Source organism: Sphaerodactylus townsendi, linkage group LG04 (genome assembly GCF_021028975.2).
Source record: "Sphaerodactylus townsendi isolate TG3544 linkage group LG04, MPM_Stown_v2.3, whole genome shotgun sequence".
NCBI lineage: Eukaryota > Metazoa > Chordata > Lepidosauria > Squamata > Sphaerodactylidae > Sphaerodactylus > Sphaerodactylus townsendi.
The window spans coordinates 153,234,655-153,254,519 of NC_059428.1; the positions used below are offsets into that span (position 1 = coordinate 153,234,655).

Genomic DNA, 19,865 nt, shown 5'->3' on the forward strand with positions numbered 1-19,865 from the left:
CCCCATGTTCATTAGTCTTCCAAGAACATATGCTTTATTGCATGTCTTGGACATCTCACAACTGCACACCTGCTTTCTTGTCCTGTCACAAATCCTTATTCCTTGCTGCATCTAATTTTTTTTAAAAAATGTAACGATCAGGTATTCCTTTGGTGGTGTGATGATTTAAGTTAACTTTCAGACCATCTATTACCACCAAAAAAGGTTTTAAAAAAACAGTATGAATAGGACATTCGTGTGTAATCCTCTCCCTAGCAGGTTCGTGCCTGCTATATCTGGCTTGGATTCATGTATTGATTTGTGCTGCTTTTTCAAGTATGTTCAGACATGGCAGGACGTAAAGGAGTCAACCGCCCTGTAAACTCCCTCTTGCATCTGTCAACAAACGGCAACTGGTTAGCTGGGCAGCTCTAGGGTAACATTTAGTCCCTTGCCTTGATAACTTGCTGATGATACTAGTCGAATATTTTCCTCCTGGAAAACGAGATGATGGCTGGGTTGGTCGACCTGCATTTTTCATCATTAAGTGGCTGTCAAAACAAGGAAGTAGGACAAATCTGTATGTTAGATCTGTGCCAAAGTGGCAATAAACACATGGAAGACAGTTACTAGAGAAATAGTTTTCAGGCAGGGTAGTGATTTGTTTGGCAAAGACTTCCTGTTAAGAGATAACGTTCCCAAAGAGCAACATGATCTTGGCTTTTATAAATTATCATATTCTGTCCCTAGCTAGAGGACAGATTGTACCTGTTTTCTTATTCATCCCTCGTAGCTAAAGATTTTTGTATGTCTTCCTACTGTGAAGCAATTTATAAGTAGTAGAGCTTGTGTCTCCACCCCACTACGAACAGGTTAAAGAACAGAGCATTAATTGAAGATTCTGATTCTCATTCACTCTGTGACTGACTTGCTTATGTTAATGAGTTGCTAGAATCCTCTGCCTTCCATGTGATTGATAAACTGACATTCCAGATATCAGTTAAATTATTTTAAATTATTATTTGCCTCTTTCAGAAAGCCTGTGAAATTAGAGGGGCAATGGCTCTGGCAAGATTGCTTTTGGGAGCTAGAGGCAGATGTGTGTCTGTGCAGCACCCTTTTAAAAGAACTGATGCTTACAAATGTTCTATAGTAACACAAGTGCAATCCGTAGTTTTGTGGCAAACCTGTTGATCCACTCCATCTTTAGGGCTGCCAACCTCCAGGTGGCACCTGGAGACCTCCTTCTGTTACAGTTGATCTCCAGGCAACCAGAATCAGTTTCCCTGGAGAGAAAGGGGGGGGGGGATAAATCCAAACTCTTCTTCTACCTCACAAGGTGGCTGTTGCCATGCCATAGAGGGCAAGGGGGGAAGGTGATTGTAACTGCTTTTCCACTCCTTTTGATACAGAAAAGCAGGGCATAAAAACTGCTACTACTGCTACTGCCGCCGCCGCCGCCGCTGCTGCTGCTACTACTACGATTTCATCTTCATCATCATCGAAGGCCCACATAGGAGGCCTTGTAGATTTGACTGAAAAGTAGGCTAACTGGCTCTACGTATATGCCCTGATTTTATTGTTATGCACAGAAACACACCAAGTATTAAACATAGCATATCTTTTTCAAGAAGCATGAATAAGAATATGTTCTGTGTGAGGATCTCAAGAGGCTGTTGTGTAATTTACCAGTTCCTTGCGGAACCTCGAGAATCCCCCCATATTTTTTTTTGGTCAAATCCCTGATCTTTGTGCAAGCAAACATGGAACTCTGGTAGCAGTGTGGGCTGGCTGGCAAGAAAACAGCTGTTAAATGTTCCACTAGGAGTTTATGAATTTTGAGATTCTCATTAACTGTGTTATGCAATAAATGTAAAACGTTCCAGAGATACCCTAGTGGCATCTACAGTATTTGCATAAGTGATAAGAGAATTGAATGCTCCTACAGTGTAAGTAAACTCGGTAGATACATCTCTCCCGCACCCAATATATACTTCCAAAGCAGTACTTGGATGTTTCTGGAAACAAAATGTGCTATATTTGTTTTGTTGTATACAGCTATTCCTGTGGAGCTTTTTGCCTTTGCACCTTTCATGATTCCTGTTCTCCCTCTGAGCTGGAGGACATCTTTGGGTAATTCCCACCATTAACCTGGGAGGCAGGAACTGGATCTTCTGTTTCCTGTATCCTGTGGAAGTTACCCAGAATCCCCCAGTTCTGTTTTGTTCCTGCCTCAGAGGAGAACAGAAGCTTGTTGCCTGCACTACGTAGATATTTTCTATTGTTTCTGTTCTTTTGGCTTCTTTAATTTATGTCAACCCCACCATATCATTTTCTGATTTCACCACTTGTGTACAATCCAGAAAAAAAGACTAAGAACATTCACTGCAATTCAGCATCTCCTGCAGATAGAAGCAACAGAGGCTATTCTTGAATCACTTTATACGTCTCAAACATTTTTGAATAAAGACTCCAGTCCATTGCCAACTGTACAGTTAAATGAATTGTTGAAATTGGTCGATCTGGCCGAGGCGTACCTACACGTCCTGATACTTCAGAGTCATCGACGGTTCCTGAGGTCTTGCGTGAACGATCGCCACTTCCAATACAAGGCAATGTCATTTAATCTCTGCCTGGCTCCCCATGTTTCTTAAAGCTACTTACAAATCTGGTAGTTCTCCTTTGGGCACAGGGCATCAACATCCATCCATATATTAGATAATCTTTTGATTCAGTCTCAGTCATCCAACAAGCATGATTTCAAAATGGCGCCGCGGCGGAGCTCGGCAGCGGGGCTCCGCTAAACAAACAAACTTTCTAAGCCTTTTACAACTGCGAAGTGTGAAGACCTCCTCCTAAATCAGTCTGGGAGAGAACTCTCTACCCATCTTGGCATTTTACAACTGTGAAGTATTTTACAACTGCGAAGCCTTTAAGCCTTTTACAACGGCATTTTACAACTGCGAAGCATTTTATAATTGCGAAGCCTTTATGCCTTTTACAACTACAACTTCTGAAGTGTAGAAGACCTCCTCGGCTAAATCAGTCTGGGAGAGAACTTTCTACCCACCTACCGGCATTGGTGGCTGCTTGTCCAGGTCAGGAACGACTGGCAGATAAGAACGACTAGACGGATGTGTGCTGGAGCAGCGGCATGTGCGGGGCTTGAGGTTTCTTGTGTTTTTCATCGCTCGCCTTCCTTGCCTTGCACTTTTGTGTCTCCCCTGCTGTGGTGGATACATCGACCTATCCAGCTGATCTCCCCACCCCGGAGGCTGGACTGTGCCCAGAAGAGCAGCCTGGAGGCGAAGTTGCCATGGGGTGCGGTGGCAGAGATCTCTTCTGAACTCCCTCCATTTTGCGACTTTCGGTTAGAGTGGGCTGTGCCGGGATTGTGGTGGCCCCCATTTGGAAAACCGGAGCATGCGGAGACTGAGTTGGATCTCCACCGTGAGGAAGCGTGCGTTACGGCCCCGGCTTCCAGCGCTCCGGTGAACTGGGGAGCTTGGAAGAGAGGACACTGGAGGAGCTTCGAAGCGGCAGTGGCAGCGCCTTGCATTTTCTGAGCCGACCGGGGTAACATCGACGGGAGCTGGGCGGTGACAGACTTTTTCCAACACAGGCAGCGATATCTCGCCACAAGCTTAAGCTTAAACGACCACGGACCATTTACAGAGTGTCAGTATTTCACCAGGTTGTAAGCGTATCGGGCGGTGAGAAGAGCTGGGCAACACGCTGTATGCTATAAGGGAGCAAATTCGATATATAGAGCACTCTGCTAGAGACGCCTTACAAGGAAGAGGTAGCTGGTGGCAGGAGCCTCCCTGGTTGACTTGCCCGGCATTGTTGGTCTTCTAGGATTTTCTCCGAATTCCTAGATCAGAATATCTCGCGAGCAGTGGGCTTGGATGGATCGTGGACCCCCACTTTGTGCGTAGCCCTTGGTTCGTACATTGCAATAGCGACATTTTATGCCTACTGTCTCGGCCAATACAACAACGCTGCATTACTGTCTCTCCAGTAAAGAACTTTGTGTGATATCTATTCAGTCTGTCTCAGTAAAGAGCGCACTTAAGAATCTGGTGTGGCAGCAGTTTTCTTCGCATGACCATCTAGCGCCAGCTACTGTCCTCCTGGTGCCTGATTTCTGGTGTGGCTTATAACTTTGTGTAGATAGCATTAGGATAGGAATGTTTAGCTGTTTATAAGACCGCATTGTGTATAAATCCAGTTAAGTTTTTCTGTGACTAAGATTAATACCATATTGTTAGTTGTAGTTTTGGGCCCTTTCTCTCAGCCTCTGTAGGCTAGGTATTAGTTGAGTTAGTTGGTATTAAGTGAGACTGGACCCATTTTTTGTGGGAGTTTGGTCGGGCTGCCCAGAGGGAGGGAGATTAGTAAGGAAATGGGGCGCCTGCTTTGGGACTGTGGGAATCCCGGTGGTAATGGGGCGGGGTAAATATAGCGGTGAGGCGGTGGCCAGATTATATAGAAATGGACGGACGAGATATGGGGACAATGCTTTCGTTAAGCCGCTTCTGGACCTCGACTCGGACTCTATCTCGGCGCAGGATGGCAGGGGTTCAGGAATACTCCGGCCAGTCCTCCACAATGTGTGTTGATAAATGCCAGGTCCATTAATAATAAAACACGCTATACTGCGAAAGATTTTCTGGGAGGCCAGCAGATGGACAGCTGGCTTGTGTCACCGAGACCTGGAGTCGCGCCTAGAAGGTGAGACTGTCGCCTTTGGCGAAGTCAGCGTGCCCCCAGGTTTCGCCGTGCCTCCACCGGTCGCGAACCCGGGGCGGGGGGGGGGTGGGAATTGGCAATGTTCATCCGTGATTCTATCCCCTTCAGGGCTGCCTCCCAGTCCCGGAGATCTCTGGCATGGGTATAAATGGTAATGGTTTTGAGTGGTTGGCCTTGGAGAGGTTGGCTGTTCTCCTGGTGTACCGATTAAGCAGCCTAGCGCACCGGGAGACAGCCTGCTGCGGCTGCTGGAGGTGGTGGCAGACTGGGCATTGCGATTTGCCCTAGACTTATAGTCTTGGGCTTAACTTCAATGTCCATGTCGACACGCGCCGTCGTGTGCAGCTTTGCTGCGGACCTAGTGTGTCATCCATGGCGACGACTGGAGCGCCTCTCCTTAGTAAATTCCTGGCCCCACCCATGAAGCCGGTCACAGGCTAGATTTGGTCTTCGGGCTGGGGATTGATATGGTCGTGTCCTCTATCGAGATAGAGTGCCATGGTCCGACCATTGCAGCCCTGTGAGGGGTTCCGGGTGGACCTGCCACAACATCTCCCGTCTACAGAAGCTGACCAGGGCTGATTTATGCCCGCCAGCGGAGACTCCCATGGATCCACTTTGGCTTCCTGAATGCTCTGCGGGATCCTGCCCCTGCCGGCACACTTTCGATGAGCAGGTGGATGACTGGTATTCCTGGCTTTCCGATGCCATCGATGTTGTTACTGGGCGCCTCTGCGTCCCAGCGTTCAGCGGCTCCCGTATGCTATAATGGAGGAGCTCCATACACACATGAAGCGGGCACTCAGGGCTACGGGGCTTGAAGCGAAAGTGTGGAGGGAAATCTGCGGTGACGGAGCCCAGACGTAGCTGAACATCTTATAGGGCGGCTTTATGAGAAAGCTTCTATGAGAGATATATGGCTGCACGAAGCGAGGCGAAGAGAACTTTTCTTCTCCTTCTCTCTCGCATCTGCTAGCTCAAGCCCAGCACAATTGTTTCGATATAATTCCGTCCCTGACCTCCTTATCGGAAGGAAGCTCTGTAAATCATCAATTGGCTACATTAGCTGTGAAGGCATTTATGAGCTTCTTTGCAGACAAAATCTCTCCACTTTGACTACAATGAGTGAACTGGAGGTCTCCCTTGTCGTCTCTCCGGCCCCTTGTTTGTGGTTCTCCCTATGCTCTCGAAAAGGCCGCTTGTTGACAGGGCCCACAATGGCTGCTGTTAGACCTACTACCTGCCCTCTGGATCCAAGTGCCCCTCCTGGCTTATTAAAACCTGCCGGGCGGAAGACTACTGACCCCATCTGTTGAGAATATCATCAATAGCTCCCTTGAGCAAGGAGTTTTTCCGGATGGGTTGGAAGGGAGGCAGTGGTCCGCCCACTCTTGAAAAGATCATCGTTAGATCCAGGGGGGGGATCGCAATGGCCAATTACCGCCCCGTCTTTCGAGATCTTCGTTTCTGGGGAAGGTAATTGAGAGTGGTGTTAGAGCAGCTTCCAAGGGCTTCCCTGGATGACTACCATCGACCTTTGACCCCTTCCAGTCCCAAGCTTCCGTGCTGGAGCATCGCGAGACGGGCGAGACAGGTTCTCGTCGCCGTCATAGAATCATCCATGTGTGCAGCTTGGACCAAAGCGGATCGGCGCTGCTGGTTTTGTTAGATCTTACTGCAGCTGTTTGATTATTGGTCGATCCACGCACCTTTTTGACTCCACCGCCTGGCGTTTTCCGGGATGCGAGGGGCACTGTCCTTCAATGGATTGCCTTGTTTCTCGGGACCATTGCCAGCAAGTTATTGGTCGCGAGGGGACCAAGCCTCTCGGAGGTGCCCACTTCAATGTGGGGTGCCTCAGGGAGCTTAACTGTCCCCGGGCTATTAACTTTAACATCTATATGCGACCACTTGCTCAGCTGAGTGCGGAGCTTTGGGCTGATTTGTCACCAGTACGCCTGATGACACTCAGCTCATTCTGTTGATGGAGGGGAGCTGTCACGGCCCCTGCAGCTCTACAGCATTGTTTGGAAGGTTGGGTCGGCTGGTTGGTTACAGCAGAAGAGCAGGCTGAAACTGAATCCATGTCGAAGACGAGGAGATCGCTTTGGCTGTGAGCAGCAGCAAGGGGAGGCAGGGGATTTCCAGCCGCCCGAGTGGGAGGGGACCATTTTGGCACCGGCCCCCCCTCTGTCCAAGCAGTCTGGGGGTCCACCTGGATTAGATCTCTTCTCAATGGAGACCCAGGTGGGTTCCCTTGTAACCCGGACTGCATTTTTCTACTATCTTCGGCAGGCCGGGCGGCTGGCCCCTTCCTTCTCTCAGGCAGACCTGGCCACTGTGATACATGCAGCGGTCACCTCCGGAGGCTGACTATTGTAACTTCCTCGGGCTTCTGGCGGGCCTTCCTCTTAGCGCCTGGATTCGGAAACTGAAACTGGTCAAACATGCAGCGGTGCGTTTGCTCACAGGGGGCGCCTTCTGTGATCATATTCAACCTGTGCTGCGCCAGCTGCATTGGCTTCCAGTGGAATTCCGAATCATCTTCAAGGTGTGGGTTTTAACTTAGCACTTTAAGGCCTTCACGGCGACCTGGGACCCTGCGTATCTGAGAGACCGCATTACCCCATATGCCTTCTACTCGGCCTCTGCAGTCAGCAGAGGCCAATTTACTAGCGGTTCCTGGCCCCTTGATGATAGAGCTGGCTGGCCTCCCACCACTGGCCCAGGGACCTTTACGACCCTGGCCCCAGCCTGGTGGAACACTCTCTTCCTCCAGCTGTCCGGGACTGGGCGGGGACCTTGGTGAGATTCCGCCAGGGCCTGTGGAAGGCACCAAGGATTGTTCCACCGGACGCTTTGGAGTGTCCAGTTAAGCTGGAGTGGCGCCCCCTTCCCCCTCCCCCTCTCCTTCCCCCTGCATCTTTTTTGCACATACCATCTGATGCACTTTACCACCTATTATGTATCCCTCCCAGAGAGGAACCTGACCTCCCTTTTCTTTTTTTACTGGGGTGATCTTAATTGAATTGGCCATAATAGGGCACCTATTATGATACAAACCGCTGTTTTTAAGTAGCTTTTAATGGATTTTAGTATTATATTGTTGTTATCGATTTAATTAATTGTATATGTGAATGTTGTTCACCGCCCAGAGCCCCCAGGGGATGGGGCGGTTTATAAATCGAAACAATAAATAAATAAGTAAGTAAGTAAGTAAGTAAGTAAGTAAGTAAGTAAGTACAAAACAACATGCAGCCGACTCTAAAGTGCCTGGAGCAACATGGCTTCTTTGTCAATCTCTCAAAATGCTCCTGGCAACTGGTTTGAACCTTAGACCATCTGGGAGTAGTCAGCAACATGCTCCAGGGAGCTCTGTTCGTGATGGATCATAGGGCCAGGAAAATCAAGTCAATGGTTCAGTTGCTGATCTCGTTGCACTTCATCCTGACATTCCTATAAAGACTTGTGGGGTTACTCATATCAAATCTGGATGCCATTCAGTGGGGTCTATTCCATTCATGGCCTCTATATCAAGTGTTATTCCTGTTTCCTGCAAGGTACAGATGTCCATCGTTGTCCCGGCACCAGTTAAGTCCAAGCTGACCTGGTGGCTGCATCTGAAAAACATAAGGCAAGACAAGGAGTTAGATAGATCACCATGGACATGAGTCTGACTGCTCGGGGCAATGTTTGTGAAGGAATTCCAAAGCAAGACTGATGGTTCCAACAGGAATCCAGGTTACACATCAACCATCTGGAACTGAGAACAGTGCTTCTAGCCCTGCAAGCCTTCATGGATTTGGTATCTGGCAGCCATGTCCTCATCCGAATGGACAGTGTATCAACCAAGACCTACCTCAACAAACAGGAAGGGAAGTCCAAGTCTGATGGACTACACTGAGAGATGGTCAAGATCATGGAAAGGTCAGAGATTCATCTCCATTACTTAAAGGCTGAACATGTCAAAGGGGAACTGAATCTAGAAGCAGACTGGCTCAGCCAACAACAGTTATCCCAGAGGGAGTGGGCCCTTCACAGTGAGATGTTCTTGAAGGTGCAGCACTAGGGAGACCCTCAAGAGGATCTCTTCGCATCACTGTCGAACCATCAACTTCCCAGGTTCTTCCCAGGATTCTAACATCATCAGACCAAAGCAGTGGATACTCTGATGTCAGGTTGGCCTCCAGGGCTTCTGTACTACTTTCTCCTGAACCCAGTTCTACCCAAACTCCTTAAAAAATCATCCAGCAGTGAGTGGAAGTGATCCTGGTGGCACCATTCTGGCCTAGGTTCTTGTTAATCCAGAAGCTGGCAGTAGCTCCTCCATTGAAGCTTCCATGCAGACAGGACATCTTGCTGCAGCGTACCTTTCTCCATCCAGACCCGGACAAACTACAGTTAGTCGCTTGGAGGCTGAGCGGCAACAACTAGCAGACCTTGGCCTTGGTACTCAGGTTGCCCAAACCATCCTTGTATTGAGACTTAAATCCTCTACAAGGATTTATGAATACACCTGGAAGATTTTTGTCAGGTGGTGCAGAAGAAAAGCAGTTAATCCTGTGACACCCAGCGTAGCCTCAGTGTTACAATTTCTGCAGGATGGAGTAGAGAGTGGGCTGCGGTCTTCCACACTGCAGAGACACATGGCAGCGATCTCATCCGTCATCCCACCCTTAGAAGGGGTTTTAGTACCTGGACATCCACACATGTCTTGATTCCTCAAGGGAGCATTGACTCAAGAACCCACATTGTTACACAGATTCCCAACATGGAGATTAAGCATAAGCATAAGCATAAGCATAAGCATTTTATTGTCATTGTGCACGCACAACGAAATTTACAGCAGCATTCCTCGATGCACACAATTTCAGACTCATACAATTTCAGACTCATGCAATTTCAGACTCATACATCATCATCCTCCACCCATCCCTACATAGCCCCAAATACATCAATATGAAGCAATGAGGTTTAGCATAGCCACAGCTCTAGGTAGAAGCTGTCTCTAAGCCTCTTTGTCCTAGTTGTGGGGGCCCTGTATCGTCTGCCAGATGGTAGCAGTTTAAAGAAGGTGTGCTGGATGAGGCCGGGTCCCTTAGAGGCATATTTTGGGCTTTATTTAGACTTAGGGCATTATAGATTTCTTCAAGGAGAGAGGGCAGCCGATAATCCTTTGTTAATTATTGATCACCCTTTGGAGCCTTCCTATTAGCCACTGTGCAACTGGAGAACCATACACAGATGCAGTAGGTTGGGGCTCTCTATAGCACAGCGGTAAGGACACCAGAAGTTTTTCCATCTGGTTGTTGCTTCCTTAAAAGTCCAGAAAGTTACACAGTCTTTGCTGGGCTTTCTTAACCACCAGCAGGTAGTCTGGCCTCCCAGGTCAAATCCTCTTTAATCATAGCCCAGGAATTTAAAACTAGCCACCCGCTCCACTTGATCTCCATTTATAGTCAAGGGCTGAATTTCTGAGCTATTCCTTCTATAGTCCACTATGAGCTCCTTTGTCTTGTTAGTGTTAAGAACCAGATTCCACATGGTTCTCAATGCCTTGGCCAAACCACCTTTTGAACTCTTAAGAAACATTCCTTTGAAGATCCTCAAGAATGAACATGGTATTCCTGGTAGCGGTGACTTCCGCCAGATGGGTTTCAGAACTGAGTGCCTTGTCCACAGATCCAAAATTGTGCATTTTTCATTGCAATAAGGTAGTTCTCTGCACTGACTCACAGTTTAAACCTAAGGCTAGTTCTAGCTTTCATTGTTGACAGGAGATCTGTTAACCTACCTTTTGTCTGAATCCTTACAAAAGAGGTGTTCTGGCACAACCAACAGTCATTCTCTTTTGTACCTCCGAAAAACTTAACTTAAATATCTTGCAGAACATATTCTGTCTGTTAATTTAGATTACAGATACCTCATTATGTTTGGAGGATCAAGAATGTATTACAAGGTTGCATCTTCCCTCTTTAGGAGGCAAACTACTGTCAGTTACTGACAAGAAAAGGGACCCTCATATAACATGGTTGCCATGTAAAAAGAGGAAGAAGAAGACGAAGAAGACGACGACGACGACGATTAAGTATATAGACCTCCCTTCCCCGAAGGGCTCAGGGCGGTGAAAAACAACAAGGGTAAAATATAACTTGAAAACACAATATAAAACCAACTCAATACTCACTTATTGAGTTCCTTCTTTTTCTGGATTGTCTCTAAACTACGATTTGAAACAACACTTTAGTTAGTGGTTAGTGCTAACAATAGTTTGCCCGATAAGGATGTTACAGTAAATTAGAAATAGGAAAAGAGGGAAGAGAATGAGTGAGCTTTGTAGCATGTCCTCCAGTCCATGGTTTGAAGAACACCTGATGTGGCCACTGAACTGGAATTTAAATTCCTTTATTGGCAAGAGGTTATAATGAATGGAATTTTTAATGCTGGATTTTCAAGAGGAGTTGAAGTGGGGTGTATTTGATTGTCCCCATATTTTAAACGCTAGCCATGTGGGAAGCAGCTTTGTGGGGGTTTTTTTGCTTTTGTATTATTGGCATGAGCGAGCATGATGTATTGAAGCATGTCACATTTGCTTAGTTGAAATATCCGTGCATGCCAGCCAGTTTGGATGAGACTTGTGGTCGGCAATTGTGGTTTTTGCAGATAAACAATTTGGAAAGCTTGGGTCTGGTCTGAGGCAGAACATGTCTGCGTGAGACCACGGAAATGATTGATGGATCGAATATCTGAAGGGACCACGGAGGCTGTGGAGCAATGAGGATGGGAACGGATGGTCATCAGAACAAGGTGAAATTAAGACATCCTGGACGGCTTGTGATTTCTGGCAGTCCAGAGACTAAAGAAACAGGGATATTTCTCTCTCTTTGCTAATGGCTTGGTTCAAAATAAATTTAGAGAGCAGAGAGTCTGTTTTTGACGTGCGTTGCAGCATGTGTTTTAGAGCCTTGGGCCATGGGTCATCAATTGTGTCAATTCCTGCTGGTAGGACTAAATTTCAGGCTTGCTACCAATTAAAGCGAAAAATTTAGGGGTAAGAAGATTGGAAAAGTAAAGCTGATGATTAAAAGAAAAGGTTATTTTCAGAGAGATGAGGATGGATTGAAAGAAGGACCACTACTTGTGGCGGCTGCAAATCATGAAGCCTTTCTCCAGCCCCTTCCTTTTTTGTGTGAATGGGCTGTGGCCACCCTTTATCCATGGGGCAGCAGTGGCTTAATTTCTTGGTGTTTATGCCATTCTGCTTTTATTAATCTAGTGCCACTGTGGCACCCAAGACTGCCACAGCACCCACCAGTACTTCCCTGGAACCTGCCACGTTGTCCAGAAAGTGTGTGAGGCCATTGTAAGGTGAAGCTTGTGTCCCAATCCCAGATCTCCCCAGCCCAGCCACAGGACTTCTGCCTTAGGTGGATTCAGTTTCATCCAGTTCTGTTTCAACCATTTCACCACAGCCTCCATACACATGGCTGATATATCTGGGACAGTATCCAGCTGGACACCCATCAAAAGATACAGCTGGGTGCCATCTGCATATTGATGACAATCCAGCCTGAAGCTCGAACTATCTTGGCAAGTGGCCACATGTAGATGTTAAATAACATTGGGGAGAGGATCACCCCCTACGGGACTCTACATACTACAGGGTATTGTGGTGAAGCCCTTTCCCCTTTCGCCACCCTCTGTCCTTGATCGTGAAGGAATAAAACTAACCACTGCAAGATTGACCCACATATACCAGAGTGTGCAAGGTGGTGGGTCAGAAGACCATAGTCGACCATGTCAAACGCTACTGTAAGATCAAAGTGCTGAACCGCCTCAATCCAGCTGTCTATGGAGATCCTCTGTGAGGATGGCCAGCGCAGTCTCCTTCTGATGGTCAGGCTAGAAGCTGAACTGAAACAGATCCAGAGTCGATGTCATCTCCAGAAAAACCTGGAGCTCTTCTGCTGCCACCTTCTCAACTATCTTGCCCAGGAACAGAAGGTTTGAAAATGGGTGGTCATTGGATGGATCAGAAGGATCCAAAGATGGTTTCTTTAAGAGCATTCTCACCATTCTTTCAACCTCTTTCACCTCTTTCAACCTCCCTGGAAAGACCTCTGGACTCAAGGAAAGATTGATGATGTCCACCAGGCGGGCCCGTACCCCCTCACTGCCTGTTTTAACCAACCATAATGGACACAGGTGCAAGAGGCAAGTGGCTGGTTTCACAGCAGCCAGGATTCTGTCAACCTTGGTCCAGGAGAGTCAGCTAAAGTGTCCAACACAGGACCAGAAAATGACCAAGGAGCCTCCAGTTCACTTCAGCATCTGTGGGGCGGTCTTGGCAGAGCGACAAGACTTTATTTGCAAAATAGCTTAAAAAAACCTGATCCAGTGTGCCACTCATATGGTGTATCTTGCTCCTATCTGGTCCCTCAAAGGGAAGCCAGAGAGACCCAAGGTGGGTGGAATATAGCTCTGCTGTGGGGCTGAGAGACTTGAAAGTCACTGAAAAAGGGACTATCTGGGATGTACAAATTACTGTAATTGGTGCGGACCGGTTTCTTTTTTCTGCTAGTTGTTTATCTGTCTTTTTCCTTTCGATGTATAAATTTGCTTAATTTAGAATTTAACTTTGCACGTAACATCTGGTTGTTCCCTGACAATATGCTCCACGGATTTGCGGTAACTTGACTAAGTCTTTGCCAAGCTGAACATTTCCTAGCGAGGTTACAGTCGGCCAGTTCACAAGTAGCAGCTTGACTCGCCCCTTGCTGGTTTTGTGCATCAAGAAGACAGACCACTGTTAGATCTGTACAGTTAGATCCAAGAGTAATAGCAGGAGGCTATATATATTAAAAAAGCCCCGGGCCATCTGTAGATCTCATGATATTTCATTTCTCACTAGAACTTCAGGAAGATGTTTTTACAGCTAACCATTTTTTAAAAATTTCTTTTGGATGAATGATGATTTTTTTTGTCAACTAAAGCCAAGTGTTTAGGTGAGTCTACTCATGTAAATTCAACTTGTTGAATTATGCCTTAGATGCCTTTCTAGCTGTCACTGTAAACTGTTCCCAATTAATGATTATTACACTGCACGAAAGGGACTTTCTACACATGGTTCGTCTGTGTTGACTTTGAAAATTCATTAGAAGTATAGAGGCATTACTGCGTGCAAAATTGTACGGTTTGCGTATTTGGGAACGATTGCGACACTCTTGCAGCTTTGTTACAGTTGCATTCAGTTCTTAGTGCCCAGAATTGCAACCCAAGGATGTTGGCAGGACATCTTGAGCATGAAAACCAGCAAACCTTTGGGCCTGAGCTGCTCAAAGCCACCTTTGGAATGTGGATGCTCAGTTCCTGTTACAGTTTATGGAGGGGGAGAAATGAGTCTTGCTGCCCTTTCAGCTTTTAAAGGATCTTTTTTTTTCAAACTCCACAGAGCGCTGCCCGTTGTGCATCGCTCAACACCTACTGAGCCTGTTGATTCCTGATAAACAGCCATGTCAATTGCACTTGTCAGAGCATTAAATTAAATAATTAGTTTAGCTCCTATTTGCCTTGTTGTTCCTTGAAGCCTGCCAGGAATTCAGCTGAGCATGTCAAGAAAGGATGGTTTTACCAACAGGACCAAGAGAACGACAACTTTTTCAGGTTGCACTCTGCAAATGTGTGCTGCTATCACACAGGGCTGAGATAGTTGAGAGAGTTTAGTCATTCAAGCTGCACTTTCCTGCCCCCTTTGGCATTTATCTTAGAAGTAACTTGAAAAAGGTGGGTCACCAGTTCTCTTGGCATAGAAAGCTGCATTGCAAAACCACAAAATCCCAGAGCTGTTCCTATCACTGCATGCTCATGAAAAGGGCAATTTGCAATGGCCAGGCCGTGGTTACGGTGGTGCAGGATAAGATGCAGAGTTGATCACATCCTATCTCTGAAACATTTTCTCATCAGCCTCCCAAGAAGGATAACTGGCTATCTCTGTAGAGATGAGGAATTGTACCTCTTGTGACTGAGCTTATATTTGAACCCTGGATTCCAAGTTCCATCTGCAGTATTCTTTTATACCAGGATCAAAGTGATGCTGATACAGCAGACGCTAGTCAGCATTACAAAATACAAGCAGTCATCCTTTCAGAAAAGTAATCTTGTGTATTTCTGTGCCAGCCTGTTTCTTCCTTTCTAATTTTAGGAAGCAGGTAGATTTGCGACAGATGTTTCAAAGTGCTTTTGACAGAGAAATAAATACAGTCAGATTCAAGGGCAGGAAGAACTTAATTATTCATTTGAAATAGGTTTCGTTCTGCCTTTTGAGCCAAAGGTTCTCGAGGCAGCTGTCGGAAGTTATAAGGATTTTAAAGAAAGGAATACTGTGTGCATGCATCCCTTGAATTTTGTTTTGTCTTGATCATTCTGTCTCAAAAGCATCTAAATGAAACTGGAAGAATCATATATAGAGAAGGAAAAGACACTGAAAAGAATATTTTTCTAAGAGAGGCGACAAACAGGTCTGGAGTGACATGTCACCGTGGTTTTTCATTCACCTGCTCCACTTGCTGATTTGGGCAGTTGGTTTTCTCCTGGGCTGTCACAGCAGAGCCTTGTGTGTACTTGATCTCTGGAGGGGAGTGCAATGTGGTAGCTGCCAGCCGTCTCTTCCTCTCAATCATCTTACAGTATCAAGAGAGCAAAGAACACATGCTTTTGTGATAACAAATGCCAGAGTGCTGAAACTTAACAGCAGCTATAGGTTGGTGTTGTGTTCCCTGTACAGGGAAATGCCGTACAGAGCTTTCGTACCACCAAGAGTGGGAGGAGGCAGCTTTTATTATGTCAGTGAGTCCATTCCTCTGTTACAATGCAGTTTGTTGATTTGTCCAAGCAGGAACCACAAGGAGGTCGGTAAGCAGGAAATTGGGATGAAAAGCAGGACTTGCTGAAGATAGCAACTGAATCTTTTCTCGGCATAACCTTCCTCTCGAGGGTTTTGTGAGGATAAAATGAGGGAGGAATGAAAAAAATCTATCCTGCCCGAGCTTTTCAAAGAAAGGGCTGCGTAAAAACATAACAGATTGAATGAACAGCCTGCAGTGGCGATGGAGGCATCTGAAGCTGCCTGCTCAACTGGTGGTGGCTGCAGGGGGGAGGCTGTGAAATCCTGACCTCTCAGGAGGAATCCGGTGACCCCTGTGCAAAATGTTACGTGCCCTTCTAAAGGGCTGTGATGCTGGCTAAGGAGAACATTTGACAATTGACCATGCTGGCAGGGGCTGATGGGAATTGTAGTCCATGAACATCTGGAGCGCCATAGGTTGGCCACCCCTACTGGCACTGGCAGGAGGAGGTCTTGTATGCTGCCACAGGAGGTGGTGATGCTGCCACTAACCTGGATAGCTTTAAAAGGGGCTTAGACAGATGGATGGAGGAGAAGTCGATGCATGGCTTCCAATCTTGATCCTCCTTGGTCTGAGATTGCAAATGCCTTAGCAGACCAGGTGCTTGGGAGCAGCAGCAGCAGCAGAAGGCCATTGCTTTCACATCCTGCCTGTGAGCTCCCAAAGGCCACTGCAAGTAGCAGAGTGCTGGACTAGATGGCCTCTGGTCTGATCCAGCAGGCTCCTTCTTATGTTCTTATGCTGTCAGCTCTCTTCCTGTGTGAGTTGAGGCTCTAAACAATTCAGCACAGTGCCCAGGTCTAGCGGAGGTGGCCTTGGTAATACTATTTCTCCCGTCCTGTACATAAACTCCTTGCAACATTTCCTTTATTGTAAATCTGAAACTGTGACTTAAATAGGATTCTTTTTAAAAGGTCCTTTTGTCTGAAACTAATAAAACAAGGAAACTGACGGATGCCAGCACAGCCTCCTCTGCTTGTTGCAGTGACACAGTTAAAAAGGGCTTCATGCCTTTGAGTTTTTTTTCTTTAGTGTCCAGTATGATTTTGTTCTGCTCTTTCATTCCTGGAGTTGTATATGACAAAAAGGCAACTTTGTTAATAAGACTTCAGAAAGTCAACAAGCGTGTATTGGTGAGACAAGAGTCAAAGGCGAGAGAATCTTTGTGTGTCCTTTACGGAGGATCTCTGGCTTGAAATTCTCAGTGGTTTTGTGTTGGAAACACTCTGATTAATTGAGTCTTAAAAGGGTCTTCTGACAAAATGGATTTTCTGTGCTTGCAGTTTGCCATTACCCCTAGATACATGCTGATGCCTGTAAATATAATATGAACTGAAACATATTCAGGGCCGTCGTAAGCAGAATCTTCCAGTGTGCTGAGAGCAATATAACTAATTAAACACTGATTTTTTTCTGAGCTCCAGGACCCCACCATACTATTTTAATCCCTGCAAATTTAATCCCTGGGCTCCTTTCTTGTCAGCCACAGCTGGGGCCAGGTGACTGGGTGCATCTGGAGCATTCAGTTACTTTCAATGCAGAGAGCTGGCAGAAATACTTATATATAGAAGGAGGCAAGCCCAGAACTGTGACTCATGCACGGACACCAACTGCAAATTCTCTTGAAGGCAGGCTATTATACAAGTCAGCTCTTTATGCAATATTGAAATTGTGAAGTACAGTTCACTCCAGTTCTGAAAAAAAAAATCTTTCCTTTTAGAATTTTCAGAAATTTATCCTAAGTGAAAGTGGGAAGAGAGCTCCTAGGGCCAAAAGTGAGCAGGTGCTCCCAGCTGTGGGTTACTTTTCCAAGCCCCACAATTGTGATCATTGCTACCAGTTATACCAACAGTGCCACCCTAAGCAGAGCTATGCCCTCCAGAGCTCATGGTGCTTTCTCTCTCAGAAGACCATCGTAGCCTGGCATGCGGTTTGGGAATTAATCACTTCCTGCATCTGAACTGGCATGACTTGTGTAGTGAAGGGTTCACGCTGCAATCGGTGTGAAAGATCAAAGGATTGAACAATCTTTCTAGGATGATTTTGTACCCTTCACTGATTGAGTGCACAGTTTGTTGCTCTCCAAGGTGATCTTCTGTCTGATTAGCTGCAGTGCAGGTATTGGGGGTGGGTGGGGCTGCAATACTGCTAGAGGGGTTGCAAATGTCACCGTTGGAATTCATATGTTGTAGGAATTCACCTGCCCTTCTGGTCCTTAAGGTCCTGATGAACAACTAAGCCATGTACATTGTTTCCACTAGAGAGAATATGATGGAATCATTTTCCATATGCCTTTGTTAAGGAAGCCTGCACCTACATCTTCTTGAATTACATAAAGCAATGGTCAAGCGATACTGGGGAGCGTATTGGGCCTCCTCAAAGCCCAATTGGCTCAGTTCTCAAAAACTTAGTGACTTCTGACTTCTGAGCCGGTCTCTTTATTCTGCAGAGCTGATGATCCCAGATTTCTTGATGGAATGAACCAACTGACAGGCTATGGAGGGAAGGGGAGATAACAGTCCCTAGATTGCCATGCACCTCACTGGGGTCTTCTTGGTCTGCTCCAGTAAGGTCATCATCAAGCCCTGTGTTTGAATGAAGTCTGGTTAGTGCATCTCGGCGGGGCAACATCACGTCTGAGCCGAAAAAGGCGTTTTGTAAGATTTCTTTTCCAAGGTAGAACAATTGTATCGAGAGGGGACGTCTTCCCATAAGCATAACATTGTAGAAGAAACCTCAATCGATCATTTATTTACAGTCAATGGCCAGTACAACAGAACAAAAGTACATCCATTTCACAGTACCATTAGCATAGACTATATGTGTACGAAAAAAACACTAGAAACACAATCAAAGGTAATACGTAGTCTGTGGTATATACAAAGAGGGTATTCACGTGAACTGAATATTATCATTATTATTTGTTTGCAGTCAATGACTAGAACTTAAAATCCCATCTCACCATAATAGCGAAACTGTAGATAAAATACATTGATTGGAACAGGGATTAAAAATTTAAAATTCCCAGACTTAGAAAGTGCCTATGCAGTCTTACTAAAAAGTGCCTATGGGGTAGAAGAAACCATGAACTGGTGGGCACGTTGTTGAAATCACGTCTACACTTGGTTATGGAACAAACCGCTCAAATCCACTTTTGCATTTACAAAAAAAAGTCGTACTTTTGAGAAGTTTGGTTTCTTTCAAGCCCAGCATGCTTTTAAGGGATCTCTGTGCATCCTAGCAGCACTCACCATTTTTGTTTTTTTCCTCCTCTAGCCTTGGTGTGTACTTCTTTGGCTTCAGACAGCCGAGATCTCTGGGTGATGATTAGTAGTGAGGCTCTATGTATCTTATCCTCATTTGGTTGCACAGCAGGTAGTGTCGAAAAGGATCGGTTAATTGCTTCAGGTGAAAGTTTGGGGAAAAAATTCTTGTCAAGCCTTGATGATGAACTCTCCACACAGCCCCAAAAGCCAAACACCAGCTATTTATAGACCCCCAATATAGTTGATTATGACTGACCTTTTGCAGTCTGTTCTCTCCCCAAGGGGCTTTGATGGTCCGATATGGCTACGCACAGGAGGGCAGCTGGCCGGGCTGTAGGGAGTGCCACTGATGGGTTTTGTCTGATTCCTTTTGACTTCAGCAGGAATCTGAACGTTGATTGGAGGAGATAGGGATGGCAAGTTAGACAATATGCGGAAGACGTGAGTGATTTTTCTGCTTTTGTGGCAGTGGGGAGGGGACAGAAGTCATTATAGGAACCTGCTTGGCTCAGCGGAGGAAAAAGGTTGTGTAACCAGTTCTTTGCTTTCCCTTTGCACACTCAGAGGTGCTGGACAGAAATGGGAGCTGCCTCCCTCTCCTCCGTGTCTCCATTCCTCATCCAGTAAAAAGGCATCTACGATGAAAATGGCTGTAGATGGTAGGCAGGGAATAGATTCAACAGCTACCCACCCCCTCCTCCCCAGTCCTTATTGCAGTCGGTTCTGTCAAGCTTTAGAGCAAATATGTTTTGCCATGAATTGGTTTGCTAGATTTTAAGAGCTGGATGTTGCTTCAGTTCTGTTCCTAGCTGATGCTGGGAAAGGAAAAACCGAGCAGGACAAAAAATGTCCTAGTGTGGAAGCAGCCACTGTGGAATTTCACAGGTCTGTAAATTATATAAATTAAGGTATTTTCAGAAATTAGGGACAGTGTTAATCAAGCTACCGACAGGCTCATGTTGGC

General features: G+C 46.2%; 1 protein-coding gene across 7 annotated transcripts in view; it reads left to right on the forward strand.

Moving 5' to 3' along the window:
• Nucleotides 1-19,865, forward strand: part of LOC125431855 (ankyrin repeat and fibronectin type-III domain-containing protein 1-like) — a 310,810-nt gene that overhangs the window by 65,864 nt on the left and 225,081 nt on the right. The window lies entirely within an intron of this gene.